Below are 18,246 nucleotides of genomic sequence, written 5' to 3' on the forward strand. Positions count from 1 at the left end.
AAGCTATTGTGTTTTGTTCTATTTCTGTCCTGATTAGCACAGAGGACAAAAATCTGGGAGAGTGTGTGTGTGTGTGTGTGTGTGACTGTGTGTGTGTGCTCGTATGGCGTCACAAGCGTTCCGGTTTAGGAAAAGTGACACTTTGCCTTGAAAGACTCTACAGGCCAACTAGATAAGGAATTTAGTGGCTTTATCACAAATGCCACTGTTTAATTTAAGAGGGTGAGGCACTTAGAATCTGGCACCAGCCTTTCAGTCTAGTGATAAATTTGCAAGAAAGTGGAAAAGATTGGAACCTGGGGAGCAGATTAGCAGGATACAAATATAGAAGTGACATTATAGTGGGTATTAGTCAGGTGCTCCTGCCGAACAAGTGGCTGGTTCCTGATAGGCCTGTGAGTGAGAGGGGTCTGACTGCAGGCTTTGGGGTCTGGCTGGATTGATTGTGGGACTAGATTGATTATCGCAGTAAGGCAAGGGCCGATTGTGTTTCCCATAACTACACGGCACCACCAGTTTCCCCTATTGCTCCAACTCTGCTCCCCCATCTCTCTCCATCTTCCTCCCAGTCTTACTCACAAGTCTATCTTGCAGCCACCCCCCCCCCTCCTCCTCTCTTCCCGTCTTTTTTTCTCTCTTTTTTTTTGCAACAGTTGGTGTGTGTTCATCTTGGCAGCGCTCCATGGCCTCTGTTTGATGTGGTTTCCAGAAGTCCTGAACTGCAGTCCCTGACCACTCTTTCTGTCATCGGTAGACCTGCTGTCTCTTTAGCCTCCATTGACTCCTCTTAACCTCCTCCTACCTTCTACACATTGAAGCAGCTGCTCTCCTTCCCTCTCTGCGCTTCTGCATGGAAACGATCTGATTCCCATTATTTGGTAGCAAACTGGATTTCGTTGTGGGCTGCATACACACATGTAATTGTGCAAACACACTGCTTTTTCATCACAAGTAGTGAACACACACGGTTGCTGAGCATGTTCCAGGCTCTGCTTCCCGACTCTGGAGAAAAATGAGCGGACGCGTCGCTTACGCTTTCTTGTTGAAAATTTGATTTGCGGAAGAGCCTAATTTTATGAGTCACTATAGATCATATGCCACCGAAGACTTGTGAGAATTCTATTTTTTTCAACCTATAACAAAGGGTACTCAGCTCTGGTGAGTCCATTTCTACCAGTGACCTCCACACACCTTGTAACTTGAGTGATTGAGGAAGGCGGGGCGAGCCGTTGGAGCCAGCCACACGGTGGCTTCACAGAGGGCCCTGTTAGAGGACAGTCCGTGACCCTACATGGGGCGCCTTTCCTGCAGATACCAGCAGGTTTAAAGGGAAACCGATAGGCAGGTGAAATATCTGCCACTTACAGAAAAGAGCCCTGAGAGCGCGGGGGAGGGCAGACAGGACAGAATGGATATGGATTGATTGGGTCACAAGGCTGACTAGGTCTACCTAAGGAAATGAATATTCCTTGCAAAGTACACTTGGTGACACTTAAGTTGAAGGGCACAACACAAAGAGCAAAGGGAATCCATTCTATATGCCTTAGTTAGGCAGGCATAAGCACAGCACAGTATCTACTTTACAGTATAGCGGATGCTGATTGCTAAGAGTGTTTTATCGCATATTAGTCATGTATCTTGTAATGTAGTGAAATGATCTGCTAAATGCTTAAATTGTTAATTATTGAGGCTACATCTCAATTCCTTACAACACATGCTAGAAACATTTTGTTTGTATCTCATTTTTAGGCTTGAAGCAGATAAATGTGGGAAACGATCAATAGAATTGCATGCATTTCTTTCATTTTTTTCGTTTTATTTCTTCATACTGCGAAGAGCATACGTATCAATTTCCCCATCACTGGAGATACATACTGTATTGTTATCAGGTGGACTTCCACTTTGTATCAAATGATGGCAATGCGGTAGAGGCAGAGCTAAACATGCCCAGGGGGCCGGAGTGAAACCGGTGTCTCGTTTTCAGGGGCAAACAAACACATACAGGGAACAGACATGGCTGTCACATCTGTCTAAGCTCCCTCTGTCACCCCGGAGGGCATCGGGCAGAGAGGGGTGAACTCAGCGCTGTGCTGGTGCCATGGAAATGTACGTGTACTGATGCGGCGACAGAAATATTGGCCCAGGCGCACAGACACGAGCATATGTATACATGTGCACAGACACAAACACTGAGTCAGTCATAGCTTGCCTTATAGAACATACATCACAATGTCAAAATACTGTGAAAATACCCTGGGTTGAAGCTGAACATCCGCCTCAAGGCCACCCGGTTTGACCTTTCTAAGATGAAAAGCGGCAGATTTAGTCCACATGCCTCGACTCCATTTTTAACTTTGCCCAGATTGATCAGCGATTGCGCTGGCGCCGAGCAGCAGGATAACTTTACATCAGCGCGGAGGAGGTTTAGTGGTTTTCAATAGTATTTCAGGATATCCTTGCTGCTGCTGCTGCTGCTGCAGTTTTTGGCAGACTAACAGCTGCCACCAGCATTAGTGTACGAGCAGACACTTCTGAATGTTCCCCTGCCCTGGCCTCATGTGTCACATGGACACCGTCCAGCCTAACAGCAATGCCAGTTCACATTCAGGATTGGTGGAAAGCTGTGTGAGACCAGCAATTTAAAACGGTGTTTATACTATATATCCTTGTTTGTAAAAAAAAATTATAAGAAAAGTTGTCTTAGTTTGACAGTTTTTACAGTACATTTTAATAGCAAATAGTTCTGTAAGTTATCTTAATACATAAAGCTGTGTGGTAGCAGGTCTTGGCTCTTTAAATAAGATGCATTATTTAACTTATTTTGGGAAACTGTGGCTCTCCCATTAATTTGTTATACTATCTGTCTGATTGTGCTATATAATCTGGTACTATGGTGTTTGCCTTTGAACCCCCTCACCCCCCCAGCGCTCTTCCTCTCTGGACCCTTCCGCCGAACCTCTCTAATGATATGGGATTTATTATCATAGATAAAAAGTGATTTACTGATTCTTCTTAGAACATTCTTTGGACCAAGGGAAATGAGATATTTAGTCCTGCATCTCATGATTTGACAACACTGCATTGAATTCACTCAGATGTAAAATTAATTCTTGCAAATGTTTTCAATGGGACTCTCGTGTTTGGTTTGCTCACTGTTAAAAATCTGAGAAAAATACAAATGATTGGGCTTGGCTCACTAACTGCATTGTGTGGGGGAAAAAACAGAAAGGCAAACTGGACAGGGTTCAGTGGTTTTAGGCCTTTTGAGGGTTTGTGTGTCAGGATTTATGTATTTAATTACACACTCATTCTGCTAATGCAAAAGGAGGGAGAAAAAAAGGAAAACGGATACAAAAAAAGAAGCCCCAAGCCTATAAGCCTGTAGCTGCCCTTGTACTGAGAGGTGGCCACAGCAGTTGTTCAGCTCCCCTTGAACTGGGCTAATACTTGTCTATTCCGATTAGGATTAGTATGTGTAGAAGGGACTCAGGGACCCAGGACTGGTAATCTAATAAATCAAGATAAAAAACTCTGAGATTGGTTTTACTGAGGTTTCGGATTTACAATTGGCCATCTGAGAGAGACGGGGATTAACGCAGCATTTGGTTGGTGAGCCGTCACAACCCTAGTCCTGAGAAAAGGGACAGGGAGGGAGAGGGGAAAAAAGAGAGGAGAGAGAGAGAGAGGAGGGATTGAGAAGGAGGGGGAGAGAAGAGGGCTAACAGACAGCAAGTTAAACTCACACAGACAGGGTCAGGTTAGTCCTTGTACAAAGAGGCTTTGTTCCATGGGCAGATTAAAGGTCTCTTTGACAGTTTTTACACTTTTGGATCATGTCGGACACATTGGGAGATAATCCTCTCTGTATGAGAAGAAGCATGGGTTTTTAGAGTGATGAGCTGGAACCAGCAGCGCTAGAACTAGCACTACTACATATGGGTCCACTAGAAAGCGTGTGCGTGTGTGTGTGTGTGTGTGTGTGTGTGTGTGTGTGTGTGTGTGTGTGTGTGTGTGTGTGTGTGTGTGTGTGTGTGTGTGTGTGTGTGTGTGTGTGTGTGTGTGTGTGTGTACTATAGTGTACAGTACATTATTATCGTATTAATCCGGTGTGTGTGAGGGGGGGTATCAGTTGGAAAATAGTTATATTGTTTTTTTAGCCACATTTTGGCAGGCCTCTAAAGATGGCCATGTTGGTTGATCTGTTGGTCCAACACAAAGTTAAAGTCATCATCCATCATCACATTTCGGCTTCGTCTTCACTTTTCTGTCTTTCCGGCCAATCACGGATAAACGGTAACCCTACTGATTTTGGTGACCCCATGAACTTTCCTCTAGTGCTTAGGCTAAAATTCCCAATTATACACAAGATATACTCAGATCTGGCCAGCTTGTCCTGAATCATGCACCCCAGAGGATGAACACTAAGCTTTCCTTTAGCGTCACCCATAGGCCATATAGGCCATCATTTCCACTTGCACAAAAGATGCCTTAAAATGTCATGGGTGGATTCCATCAAATTCCTGAGTACATTCATGTTCTCTTGCGAATAGAACCGAACCATTTGAGTGACCTTGACCATGACTTTACTCTAGTGCCACCCTGACGCAAAAATGTGAACTTGGTGTACAATCTATTTTTTTTTGTTTGTGGTGCAGCCACTCCAAGGAACAGCAATGTGTGTCCATCTGTCTGTCTGTCTGTCTGTCTGTCTGTCTGTCTGTCTGTTGAACTTCACACTGTGCACAGGTACAGTACATGATGGGAAGCTGAGTTTTTAGTGTAACACCAGCACATAGCACAGTGCAGTACAGACTACGGTGTAGCACATGCACAGGTGCATGATGAGAGGCAGTACAGTACTAGCCTGGCTAATAAGCCAGACTAATATCACACAGGCAATATTTTTTGCCAACGGCTGATTCGGTCTGGCTTTTTAGCCAGGCTATAGTTCAGTACAGACTACATAGACATAGACAGCCAATAGTCCGACAACCAATTGTCCGACAGCCAATAGTCCGACAGCCAATAGTCTGACAGCTAATAGTTCGACAGCTAATAGTCCGACAGCCAATAGTCCGACAACCAATAATCCAACAGCCAATAGTCAAACAATCAACAGTGCCTCTATTCCAATAGTCAGACAACCATTAGTCCCTCTATTCCAATAGTCAGACAACCATTAGTCCCTCTATTCCAATATTCCGACACCTCTACAGCACCGGGGTGCATACTTAGTTTAGACTAGTCATTGGTTAGACATGCGTTATGGTTAGGTTTGACCTGGGGAGAGCCCGAACTGAGCTCATGCTTCTTTCAATGCATGAGGAGTGAGCAGGCCGCATCTTATCACCGGGCAGGGGGGAGTTTCCCCGGTAGGACGTAGCATGTGCAAGGAACACGTTATTCCAACCAGTTCCTTTCCCCTCCATCAGGCTGACCAGGGGGATACAGTATAGAGACCAGGATTCACCATCTCATAATCTAATCGGTGGATTGCCGTTTGAATCCTACTGATTTGTATGAACCCATGGCCTTTCCACCCTTAGGTATTAATTATCTCTACTAGACCAAAGACAAGGGGAGCATACATATTTTTGCCCCTGTCTGTCTGTCTTTCTGTCTGTCTGTCTGTCTGTCTGTCTGTCTGTCTGTCTGTCTGTCTGTCTGTCTGTCTGTCTGTCTGTCTGTCTGTCTGTCTGTCTGTCTGTCTGTCTGTCTGTCACACCAAGGCCCGACCCCGCTCGATCATGATTGGCGGAAGTCCCCTCTCTATCCTGATTGGTTGAAGGCTGGGCCACCTAGCCAAAAACTAAACCTGAGGGTTTTTGACCCCAGGGGTTAACTGGGGACAGGGAGGAATTTATATGGTCAGCACACTATAGTAGGGAGTATTATCACAACAAAACAAAAAATAAGTGATATTTGAATTAAGTGAAATCACTGAATATACCTTAAGACGCGCAACAACACCGTGAGTTGAAGTATGAATCAGCTTAATACAGATGTGCGCCATTGCGTCACTAGCGATGGACCCACAAGTATATTTGATAGACTCTGAGGCTTTAGGGATATGAACTCAAGGACTCGGTCAAGACCCACAGATTTGATGGATAGAAAGCCGCAACAAAATCTATATTAACTTTGCTGTCAGGGGATAGGTAGCTTTGTGTATGAATCCCATTTAAATTTCACTTTCATTTTGAAGGGCTTGAATTTAAAATATATGAACAGCTTAGCACTGAAACTGTAAGTGATAAAGAGACAACTAGGAAACCACAAGGAAGTGGAAAACATTTCCAGAAAGACAGATGACAGATGACGCTGTACTCCTTGTAGAATCTGTCTGCTCGCTACATTCAACTATGTCAGTTGTGCAACATACAACTCATTGATTCAGTTGGTGTGAACAAGGCTTGTGCACCACAATGTTATATATCTATAATATGACTTCATGCTACAGTTAACCTTGGATATCAATATTCCCAAAATGTAATGCCCAAATGCCCATCCCTATAGCTGTTACCGGTACACACTATTTTATATTAATTACATTGGATAAATTGATTATGAATTCAATGTAATCCAGAAGTGATGAAGTTTATGGTATGTACTATATACTATAATTGTATTCCCATGCCTAGTAGTTACATATCCAGTCTTGATTTAGATTTGTAATGTAATCTATCTGTGAAAGTGGAAGCAATTTCAGTGTGACTCCTTTCCTGCCAAGAGTTTTTTCTGTGAAACACGACTAAAATAGCATCTCCACCTGAAAGCTGAGCCCTTTCTGTTTACCTCCCTGATGTTGGTGTTTCACGGACACTTTTGTAGATCAAATGTGCAACTTTCTTTCATCTGATTGCCTGGCCTTGTTAAGCAATATCAAACATAGGGATGAATTATTCTACATCCAACATATAAACGTAACGTATGACACATCCCAGCTTCTACAAAAGATAATTTTCCTCTGTTTCTCTGGGAACTGTTCGCAATATCACTGGGCAATTAGCAAGGAAACGAGAGAGAAATGGAGAAGCCAATTACTTCTGCGAGTTAGCTAAAGGCCATTTTAAACTGTGTGCCCATGACATAATAATGTTTATGGTAAATATTATAGTCGGAGATGGAGAGTGCATGGCGTGAGAGGCAGGGTGAAAAAAAGGCATCAATCTCAGATCGAGAATAATTTATTAAGATCTGAGATGCGGCAATTACGTGGAAAGGACCAAAAAGAAAAAAGAAAGAAAAAAAAAAGAAAGAAGCCAACTCTCCAGGAACCGCATACATGATTGCAATCTTGATTAAATCCCCCTGGATCTAATGAGTTGATTTTCTGCTGTTAATATTGCATTGGCTGATGATGGATTCGTTAAGATAATGGAACGAAGCTAAAATATAAATGACTCCCTGTCAAGGAGCAGATTTTCGTCATTTTCCATCTGACACCTCCGCCGTGGGGATTTGGTGAGGCCTTTTTGTGTTTAGAACCATCAGGATCTGGAATACTAATTGCTCATGTGCGGACGCTTCTAATGCCTCTGCTCTGCTCCGCTCAACCCCACCCCCCCCCCCCCTCCCCCACCCCGCCAACTCTTTGTAAATATCTCCTCCACATCTCCAGAAGACAGAGACAAAGAAGGAGAAGCAGCTTTCTTTAGCGTTGCCAAATTCAGTTTATTTGTGTTCACTCCAATGTGACACACAAAACCACAGTCTACATCAGAGTGAATAAGCTTTCCAGTGGTGGAAGAAGTACTCGGTTTTTGGGATGATCCTATTAATGTATGTTGTGTAATAATAATAAACGTGCAAGTAACTAGTAACTAAAGTTTTCCAATAATTGTCGTGGATTAAAAAGATGTACCGGTAGTTGAGTAGAAGTATAAAGTACAGACAAATGGAAATACTCAAGTTTCCACCACTGAACAATACTTAGAAGAAGACGTCACGTGATGCCTAAGCCTGAGCTTTACATTGCAATCTCATTTCACTGCTCCCACCTTTCTCACTTGGAGTCGGTCCATATTTTTCAAGATTTGTCAGTATGGTATCACCCTCTTTGTTTGTTGTACCGTGGAGACAAACCTGATGTACAGTACATCATACTGTCTGTAGATGTACTGTAACTCACAATTATTGACCAAAGAGGCCCACTCTTGAAAAAGCCATATAATGTGAAAAGGCAAAAAAGAGAAGAAAATGACAACAACCATGTAAGCAATAGACTCCTCATATTGACCCGCGCTTTTGAAATGAATTAATAATGCGGTCTCCCTTTGGTGCTGTGCAGACCAGCTGAGCCGGCCTCTCTCCATTTTAAATGCCTCTGTCACTTAGGTCAACCGGAGTAGTGATATGTTCAATGCATAGAATATTGATCCTGCATCACATGTGTGAGTCACAACAGAACATGTATAATTTTGCTCTCAAATGTGAAGGGAACCCTAATGCAAAAACCATTAACAGTCATCAAGGGATACGCACAACACTGTATGTGGATGTTTTACAGCAGCATGTGTTGGCTGAATTAGAGTGTTGCCAAACAAAAGAAGGTAGGCTACTACATTTAAGCTCAAACGCTAATACACAGTAAAAGACTGTAAAAGTGGACCCATTTTTTTGTTAAGTGAATACTGTTGCCGTGTAGACAAAGTAATGGTTCTCTTATAATTAAATGAAGCCATACTCTGCTATATTTGACAACACATCTTTAAACGTGTGCACGTCCTACAGATGAATCCAATTTCACTGCATGTAGTTAGACTTAACCTACCGAAATCCCAAACTTTTCTCTCTCTCATCATCGTAATCACCATTGTTGTCAACTTTCATGCCTGGCCTGACCCTTCCTTTGTTGCGATTATTATATTGTTCTCTTTCCCGTGGCAATATTGCTGGGGAAACCGCCTGATTGGCCGATCCCCCCGGGGCCCTTTCTTCTGCGTGTCACTTTTTTTGTCCTTTAACATGGTTTCGCTAAAAAGTCTTTTTTAATCAATCAAGGAGCAGGCAGAAAATAGGCTTTGTCACGGCTAGGCCCGGGGGTCGTGTGATGCCTGCTTTTGCCTGGTGACAGGTCTTCAAAAGGGATAAAAAGGAATATTTTGGGGGGAAAACGGGGGTTTCCATGGCACCGGCACTTGTTGCACATGGCTCACCATTCTTAGGTCCTGCGTGAGGCTGAGGTTTCAAAGGGCCGGACAACAAAAATTAGGCGAAGAGCGGACAGCGGGACTGTGGAGGTAGCTGCCCTTGAGCCCCAACTCTGTCCTCTCCTGGGGGTGAGGAAGAATAGGAGGCAGGACTGGCGGCACAAAAGAGGGGCCTACGAGGTGCTGTCAAATATGCATGAGTTTTGTCATTAAGTAAATGTTCAAGGTCTCACTGCGTGCACACGGCATTCAAAAAAAGTCATTCAGATTGAAAACGCATGGGGCAGAGGAAAGCCAGAAGGATCCTGCTCTCTGAGAAGTTTATTCTGGTAGTATGGCTTCCACTTCATGTAATTAGAGGTTGTTTGTGTTTGGATTGGGGTCATGTAAACTTGTAGGTTTCGAGGCTTATGTGTGGGAAATGGAACCAGGAAACTTAGACAATACATGGGTAATCACTGCAGCGTAGAGGGCTATTATTTTAAACCGTTCTGCTCAATGGAGTGCCTATTTGTGTGTTCCTGTTATTTTAAAATTGTACATTTGAAAACCGCTTTGGCACACATTAAGGTGTGATATATCAGCTTGACTTGTTCACTGACTTAAGTTTGAAAGAAGTTTTGCATGGGCCTTAGTCTTTACATTAGATGTGTTCATCCCATTAACAATGACGCACACTGTGGCTATGCAGGCACCAGTGTATTTCGCACATGAATGGTTTTGAGCTATTTTTGTTCCAAGTAATCTCATAGCAAAAATGTTGTTGTTGATGGTGATTACCTTTTTGCTCCGCCTCGAATTCCTCGCACAATTATGCATTCTTCTGTCTTTGTGAAATGGCTTCATGAGGTCAAGGTTTTTGCGTGTCAGGACTCCTTTAAGCAATTTGCAATAATTTCCATAGCATCACCGCCACCTTCAATAACAAACAAGGTTATGCACATTTATTGCACTTTAAACTCGTGCAATCAAAGCGGGGAATCCATTTTGGCACTGAAAGATTTGAGGCTGCTCACATTTAAGGAAAATAAACAAAGGTTTTAGCTGCACATATTGATCAATATGTTCCCTTCTGGCTTAAATGGCTTAAACCTAATGGAAGGATTATACATCTTCCTCAAGTTGTGATGGCAACGTTTCATGTGGATCATTCTTTTCGATAAAAAGGAAGGGAATGTGTTATATGTTTCTATTTATTTATTTCATATTTCTTTGCGGTTTTTCGGCAATGAGCCTTTCTGTCTGTTTAAAAGGTTAAGGCAGTCGGGATATGTTCCTTGATGGGATTTTATCATGCCAGGCATGCTCTGTTTCCTGATGAATATATTAAAATTATTACTGTGCAAACAGAGTTTCTAATTACTGACCTGCTTGCCATTGTACTGTGCGTTCTGTATGCCCCCCCCCCCCCCCCCGCCTTTCTCCATGCCTTGTTTATTTATCTGCACCAGTGAATACAGAATAGTCTATGCAATGTCATTTCCATCCACATGAAAATTATTTTGAAAATGCCAATCTTGCCTATTATGCAGTGTAATTACTTGTCTGCTTTTTGATTTTATCATAATCTTAAGCCAGTGTGGAGAGATTCTTGAAAAGGTTCAACATCTTAGTTTCAGATGACAGCTCATAATTTGCGCAAAGATCTTTTTCACCCTTTTTTAAGATAGCTGCTGCAATTACCAAGTCACTGATTGGTGCAATGTATTGTGGCCTCTATCTGCTACAGCAGCACTTTTTACATTCATAACTTTTTATGACATAAATAACACATTGTATTCATCTTCTTTATAGTAGAAATATGGATGCACATAATTCAAAGATTCAAAAACTACCACAAAAGTGGTAGTTTAGATGGGCAGATCATTACTTTTTATTGTGCAAACTCCACGGCGACATATTTTTGTGATGGCACGCAAAATATGGGCCAATGGAACCACCTCGATGCATTCCTTCATTAAGGATGAGCTTTTGCACCTTGCCTTTGGTGTTGCTCGGCAGGTTTCTCAACTTTTGAAGCCAAAAAACGTTATGTTTCAAGTTCATTTTATTCATGGCTGCTCCCGCTTGACATGTCACGCAAACTATCCTTTTCAAACACAAATAATAGCCCTATATGCATTATGCGCTGCAGCAAGGCGTCACCCATTTACGGAGACATACTGGCCGTGATACATCATGGAAAAGGGCAACCCTGTTGTTTACTTGTCTGCCTGCAATGTTGCACAGGGGGGTTGATCAGGGGAGTTGATAGGAGCTGCAATTTAAAAAGAGGACACTGCAGCTCTGAACAAAAACAATTAAAGGAAAATGAAAGACGGCCCCCAAGGGTTAAAAATAGGAAATTATCAACATGCATGCTGGAATCCACTCCCCTCCTGCACCAGCACCACCTCAGACACCCCCTCCGCCAGAACTTACTGGGCCTGCATTGTTATGTATGATCTGATCTGCCAGTTCTTCCTCTAAGCTCCTTGTCACATTTTGACTTAATGAAGTGCAACTTAGAAGGGAATTGGGTTCATCATGCTAGTCGCACGATGCTCCCTTGTTGTAGCAAACAGGAGCGGCATGGGACCCAAGCGCTACAGCGCGAGTCGTTATCATTCCGGTCAGTCTGTTTAACACAAAATTAAACAAAGAACTAATTAGTGCCTCATGAATTAATAACTGCACTGTTGCCAAGAAGAAGTTAGGTTGCTGAGGGGAGATATAAAATAAGTAGGAAGATCAGGTTAGAATTATTATTACTTTTTCGGTGGATGCTTGGGCTTTCAAGGTTAGGAAACTTTCTCGGGGCAGATTTGAAGTGACTGTTCTGCAAAAGTTTTACCGTGATAGTTCAGGGGTGCCGAGTACTGTATATGAATGAAATTTAAAAGACACGCTTTACTTTAACATAATTATACATTTGTGTCAAAGTAGTGTTGTATTTGCTGTGTAACAAAACTTGATATAATATTGTAGACATACCGTTTTAATCAAATATATAAAGCAAACCCTGCTAGCTTCTCTCCCCTTCTATAGACTTTGACCTCTTTATCTATACAGTATTCTTTGTGCCTACAGTGTTGGCAAAAACTATTTCACACGTGCATCATATCATTAATACCATGGAGGTGTCGAAGAAGGCTTCATTTTACAGTCTGAGAGAATGCGACGAGTCAGCGTCAGCTAACTGAAACTCTCAAGGTCAAATCTGCCAATAAACCCCCCTCCCCCCCAGCCAACACAGCCACAATCTGATTTTAGGATTACCGATTCTAAGTAAATTATCATTGGCAAGCTGTGCTGAAATATTCACAAAAGTGGTTAACTGCACGCCACACCTGCTCCCCACACTTGAATGAGAGAGGGGGCTTCGCCAACTGGTGCACCCCCCACACTGCCCACAGCCTTCACTCTAACCCCCACCTCTTTTCCCCTAACACTGCACCTTTTACATTAGAGAAAGAAGCAGGTTGTGTGTGTGTGTGTGTGTGTGTGTGTGTGTGGTATATTGTATATCTCCTGCCAGGAAAACATCATCTGTCTATAATTTAGGAAGTGTCTGTTGTGAGTGAGTGAGTCACCGGAATATCAAGAACTGCCCGACTGAAAGTTGGCGTGTGTATTGCCGAGGACCCGAGGGAGTGACGGATCAATACATCCACAAATCCCCATATATGGAGTTCATAGAGTATATTGTAGTAGTACCACACACGGAACTACATCCTATATATGTTACAAATGGCTAATGGGGAGCCGGCCGGCCGCGACATTCAAAATCCTACCCGGGTTGTGCTTATAACCACGCCCGCTTCTGTGGCCAACGTGGAAGTGCCTCTCGGCCTCTCGCCTCCACTGGACCTAAATATACTGTATATGACTCTATGGACTAGACCACGACAGAGGCCCGCTGTCTCAAGCCAACTTGAACCACGTGAGACACCACCAAGCGAGAATCATGTTCTGGCGAGAACGTTTGCCCCGACTGCCACTCAAAGTGGCTACTGGCCCAATCACAGTGCATCCTTGCACAAGAGCACTGGCCGATCACAGCGCGTCCTTACGCAAACCCGCAAACATTTCCATTGTCGCGCCCATGTGGAGGCGGACCACGTCATCATCACGCTCATGTTTTTAACATTGCACTGAACTTGTACTTACATACATCCTATAGGCCGTTGCCCAACAGCCAGGTTTAGCGATATAAGATTATTGATCTGGCACAAGCCTAGCCTCTAAATGTTTATTTTTTTTGTTTCCCTCTCTCTAGATGAAGTGAAGCACCTGCACGGAGGGACTCTGATGCTAGCAAGAGGAGAAAACAAGGTAGGACAAATCTCCCAAACATGACTGATTACTGTCCGCACTGTCTCCCCTGTTCATATCTACAACAATATCAGGCATCTTCATTAATCCCCATGGATCAATGTGTCTGGGGGTTGTAAAAATTGACAAATGACTTATTAGAATCCCACCGTTTTATTTTCCAACTGATTAACTCACAGCGATGTCGTACACTGTACAGACACACTGACGTATCTGTTTTCCAAAGAGGGCCTCTCTCTCTCTCTTTCTCTCCCCCCCCCCCCCCCCCCCCCCCTTTTGCATTTTAAACTCCTACACAGTTTAAAATGCAATCCTGTGGAGTTGCACTGACTGGAAACAAGTATTGTTGGTCCATAAACTGCAACTTATAACAACTGGAATTATATTAATACATGTCCTTATTCGAACCGCTGTTGACCAGTGCTTTGGCCAACTTCAAATAACAAAATAGCTTGCTTGAAAATAATGGGTTTAATTAATTACCATCTTATTCATAAGCTGTATGCTGGCATTGATAAGTCAATATATTTTAGCCAAAAGCACTATAGTTTTTCATGCACGTAGCAATTACACATTGCCATGTTGTAGTTATATTGGCAACACTGTGTCATGTTAATTACAACGGCGAGCGTTATTATGCCTGCTTTATGTCTGGAGGTTGTCATGGCAATGTTAAACTGAATGTAGGGCCCCATAGTCATCTTGACAAAATAATAAAAAGAGAATTCTCCACCATCCAGCATTTATTACTTGCACAGATATTAAACATAGGAATCTAAGTACAGTTGACATCCACCAAATTAACAAGGGTATAAAATCTTTTTTTGTAGCTGATATAAAAAAAAATGAAATAATGATAATAATAATAACAAATGTGTGTCTCTGTTGAATTTGACACTGGAGAGGATGCTAATGACTTGTGACTTGAAGAAACTGGGTTGCTTCTCTCTCTCTCTCTCTCTCTCTCTCTCTCTCTCTCTCTCTCTCTCTCTCTCTCTCTCTGAGATGAAACCTTCTTTGCTAATGATGTTAGCTGGTAGCAGCACAATGCTGACGTGGGAGTCTGTCATAAGGATGCATACAGCAGCCCTTGCCCCTGGCTTCCCAGTCAAGAGGGATCTGTACATTCAGAAGTGACACCGTGGGCTGTCTCATGTCAAAGTAGAGAGACCCTCGCTATCACTGGAGTGGGGTTTTGTGGTGGCGGGGGGGGGGCTGTTTGTGCGTGCGTGCGTGCGTCTCTGTCTGTGTCTGTCGTGGAGCGGGTAAAGGGAGGGGGCACATCACACTCTCCTTTGTTTCTGGTGGTGTGTCACTTGCACACTCACCAGAATGACAACACAGTCCTTCCATCAATCAGAGTCCTAACTATTATGTCTCTAAATATTTACCTCCTCACACAACACTAATGATAGCATGTAGCATATATAGATTCAAGGAAAGACACCCATACCTGGCTGCATTGCTACACTTGTGAATGAGATAACGGTTCATAGCAGCCACTGTAGCTTCTTGAGTCATTACTGCTGCTCACTGTAAGCCCATCTAGTTTGGTTGCATGTGTGCACGTGTTTTGTAGTGTACCCGCGCACGCACGCGCACGCACACACACACACACACACACACACACACACACACACACACACACACACACACACACACACACACACACACACACACACACACTACAATGCTTTAGCAGGTCCGGTGGAGCCAGGCACAGTTTGTGCCAACTATAGCAAGATGATTATGCAACCTTGACTAACTCTCTCTCACACTCCCCTTGCCTCAACACGGATAGCTGGAGTATAGTTTTTTTATTGAATTGGATTTGATATATTTCAATTCAACTGATCATATAGAGTCCAAACGGTGTTAAAATGCATGGGGCCCAGTCTGCAGTTACCCCCCCCCCCTCCCTCCCACGTCCAAGTGATGCACACGCTCAGACTGGAGTCCCTGTCTCTTTTAGACAGTGGGAAGAAAATTAAACTGCCAAATTTGTTTTCATTGGTTCCGGGGACTTCCTCTGGGACGTCTAGGCTTTTAATTGTGCTCACTGAGGAGAAATTTGTAGGGCTGCTTACCAACAACTGAACGGCCGTCTGTCTCTCTTTTCACTTGTCTTTGGCTCTTGCTGAAAGATGATGCTTTAACATGGTTGGGAGATGATTGTCAAGTAAAGCTTTGAAGAGGCTCTGCTTTTGTGCTGTGTGGTCACACAGGCCTCTTTTGAGTTTCTTCCTTAGTCGTAGCTCTCTCTCATTTAAAATGTAATATCCAGCAACATGTACGAGTTGATTGCGGAAATGTGTGATAACGCCAGTGGCCCTGAGAAACCCCAAACACAATTTAACGTTCCTGCTGGTTGTTTCTGGCCGTTGTATATTGGAGTAATGATTCTGTAATAAACGCAAGTTCACACAAATTAATGTAAATAAAAAAAACACAGTCGTGCTTCAGGAAAGTTAATTTGTCTGGCTAAGAGAGAACTCATTTGAGTATCACACTATCACTCAACATAGCAGAGCAGAACATAAAAGGGGCAGGCGCCTCCTCATTTTCCCCCCTGCTTTTTTCCCGCTTACATTTTTTTGGCCTTTAAATTTTTTTTCCAGTGTGTCAAAACAAGCAAAAGGCTACATGGAAACGGCAGCCCTGTGTAAATATTTATGATGTAACATCTCCATGTGAATAGACTCTCCTCCGAATCCATCCATCATTACGGGCACATCGTGAAAGCCCACCTCCCCGCGGCGGCTCGGGGTCCTTAGGAAGCTCAGACAGGAGCGGCGTGTCCCCCTCTCATTCAAAGTATTTGTTTTTCTTTTGACTGGGGGCAGCCCAGCTGTGAGGGCATTTCATGTGTCAGCCCCTAGGCTTTCATTCAGGGCCGACTTCAAAGTCCATTTTTGGCCCATTGTCTCTGTGACGTGGCTGCACCCCCCCCTACCCCCCCCCCCCCCCCCCCCCAAAAAAAAAAAAAAAAACCCAAACAGAAAAATGTGATGTAGGTCAAATTACTGCTGTTGTGCGTCTGAAAAAAAAAGATATGAATTCTTATGGTCAAAACATAGATCCCTGGTTATCACCTGAAATCATACAATGGAGCTTAACTTCTACATGGAGAAAATACATTTTAATGTCTACTCCTGTCTTTGCTACTTTTTGCCATGTAGACTTTTCATCCGGCATTTCATCAAAAAGTTAAATACCTTAGTTGCAACAGATCTATTAAAGGTGGAAATTACATTAGGGTGGAGACCATACTGTGGTGGGGTATTTTGAGGTAATTTTGCTCCAGTAGGTGTGAATGAGACTTAAGGACAGATTTTGGAGTGCTGGTGTTGTCGGGGCCTGCGAGGAATCCTCTGACTTGTGCAATGGTTAGAAATGTGGAACATTCTTTTGATTTGGTACAAACACAGAGAGGAAGATAGATTCACCGTCGGTTTCCCAGATTTAACCCTGGCCATGATTGAGCACACACAGGTGTACTAGACTTATGAGGCATAAGTTGTGTGTTTGTGGAAGTAGGTAAGTCCACTGCCTTACCTAAGTGGATTACAAGGTTTTAGTCTTTTCTCCTTGCACAACTTATCTGCCAGAAAACAGGCGTTGCAGACATTCACAAAATATTACCACCCAGACTCTCATAACATTATCGTTAGCCATGGAGGATTGCTGAAATGTGATTAATACATCACCATTTTGACAGACTGCGCCCTGGTCTGAAAAGGTAATATGGATTATTACAATGGTTGTGGAGCTCAATACCGTCATGCAAGTTCATCCATTTATCTGCAATGATGAGACTCCTTTGTGTTGTATGCATTGTAACATCTATCTAAATAACAAAAGACATCGCATCCGTGCACAATTGTAGTGTTGTTAATATTCAGGCTGTGCAACAATGCACATGGGGAATGAAGTGCGGAGACAAAACTTGACTCAGAACGAGGGGAAAGTCCATAGAACATCATCAGCGTTATGAATCGACGTTCAGGCATCAGGCACTTTTTTCCCCTCCCTGGGCCAAGGTATCTGATTACCTTCAAACTAAAATATTGCCCCTGTATTGTTCTATTACAATCGGTTGAGTGCTGAATGATGCAATTCACCATTTAAGAGCTATTTTTTTGCTTCCAGTGTGCTGTGTGTGTGTGTGTGTGTGTGTGTGTGTGTGTGTGTGTGTGTGTGTGTGTGTGTGTGTGTGTGTGTGTGTGTGTGTGTGTGTGTGTGTGTGTGTGTGTGTGTGTGTGTGTGTGTGTGTGTGTGTGTGTGTGTGTGTGTGTGTGTGTGTGTGCGTGCGTGCGTGCGTTCACGCAGGGCACTCAGTTGGCTTTGAACGATACACGTTGAATAAATGCCATTTTTCTCCCATTTCGAGTGGCTCTTTTCTCTCGGTGGATCCATTCAAGCTTTCAATACCTTTTTCTCCCTGTCTCTTTTTTCCGCGAGCAGGAGGGTTTTACTTTTCTCCTTTGTCATCCTAATTGATTGCATTAACCTTTTGAGTATTGAATTTCCTGTGCATCACGCCGAGCACAATGTGGAATATTATCATAATCCTTCCAAGTAATGGACACAGGGCAATCAACAATGCTTTAGGAAAAGTACATCTTTGAAAGATGGAGCATCATATTATTTTCTGTCCAAAGGCTGTGGATAGGGCTAGGACGAGTGAGCTTTGAGAAACTTTGACAAATGTCTCCAGTGTTATTTCTTTATTTCAAACATATTATGCGTATGCACTGTCTTTGTAAATGGTTAGCTTACC

The 18,246-nt window shown here is 43.2% G+C and overlaps 1 protein-coding gene across 2 annotated transcripts in view; it reads left to right on the top strand.

The window, feature by feature from the left end:
- Positions 1 to 18,246, top strand: part of casz1 (castor zinc finger 1) — a 203,046-nt gene that overhangs the window by 81,353 nt on the left and 103,447 nt on the right. For both annotated transcript variants that reach the window (XM_080764839.1, XM_080764840.1), the window contains one exon: positions 13,411 to 13,466. The gene's annotated coding sequence lies outside the window, so the exon portion shown is untranslated. The remainder of the gene's footprint in view (positions 1 to 13,410; positions 13,467 to 18,246) is intronic.

The sequence above is a fragment of the Protomyctophum bolini genome (genome assembly GCF_963924005.1).
Source record: "Protomyctophum bolini genome assembly, chromosome: 5".
In the NCBI taxonomy this organism is placed as follows: Eukaryota; Metazoa; Chordata; class Actinopteri; order Myctophiformes; family Myctophidae; genus Protomyctophum; species Protomyctophum bolini.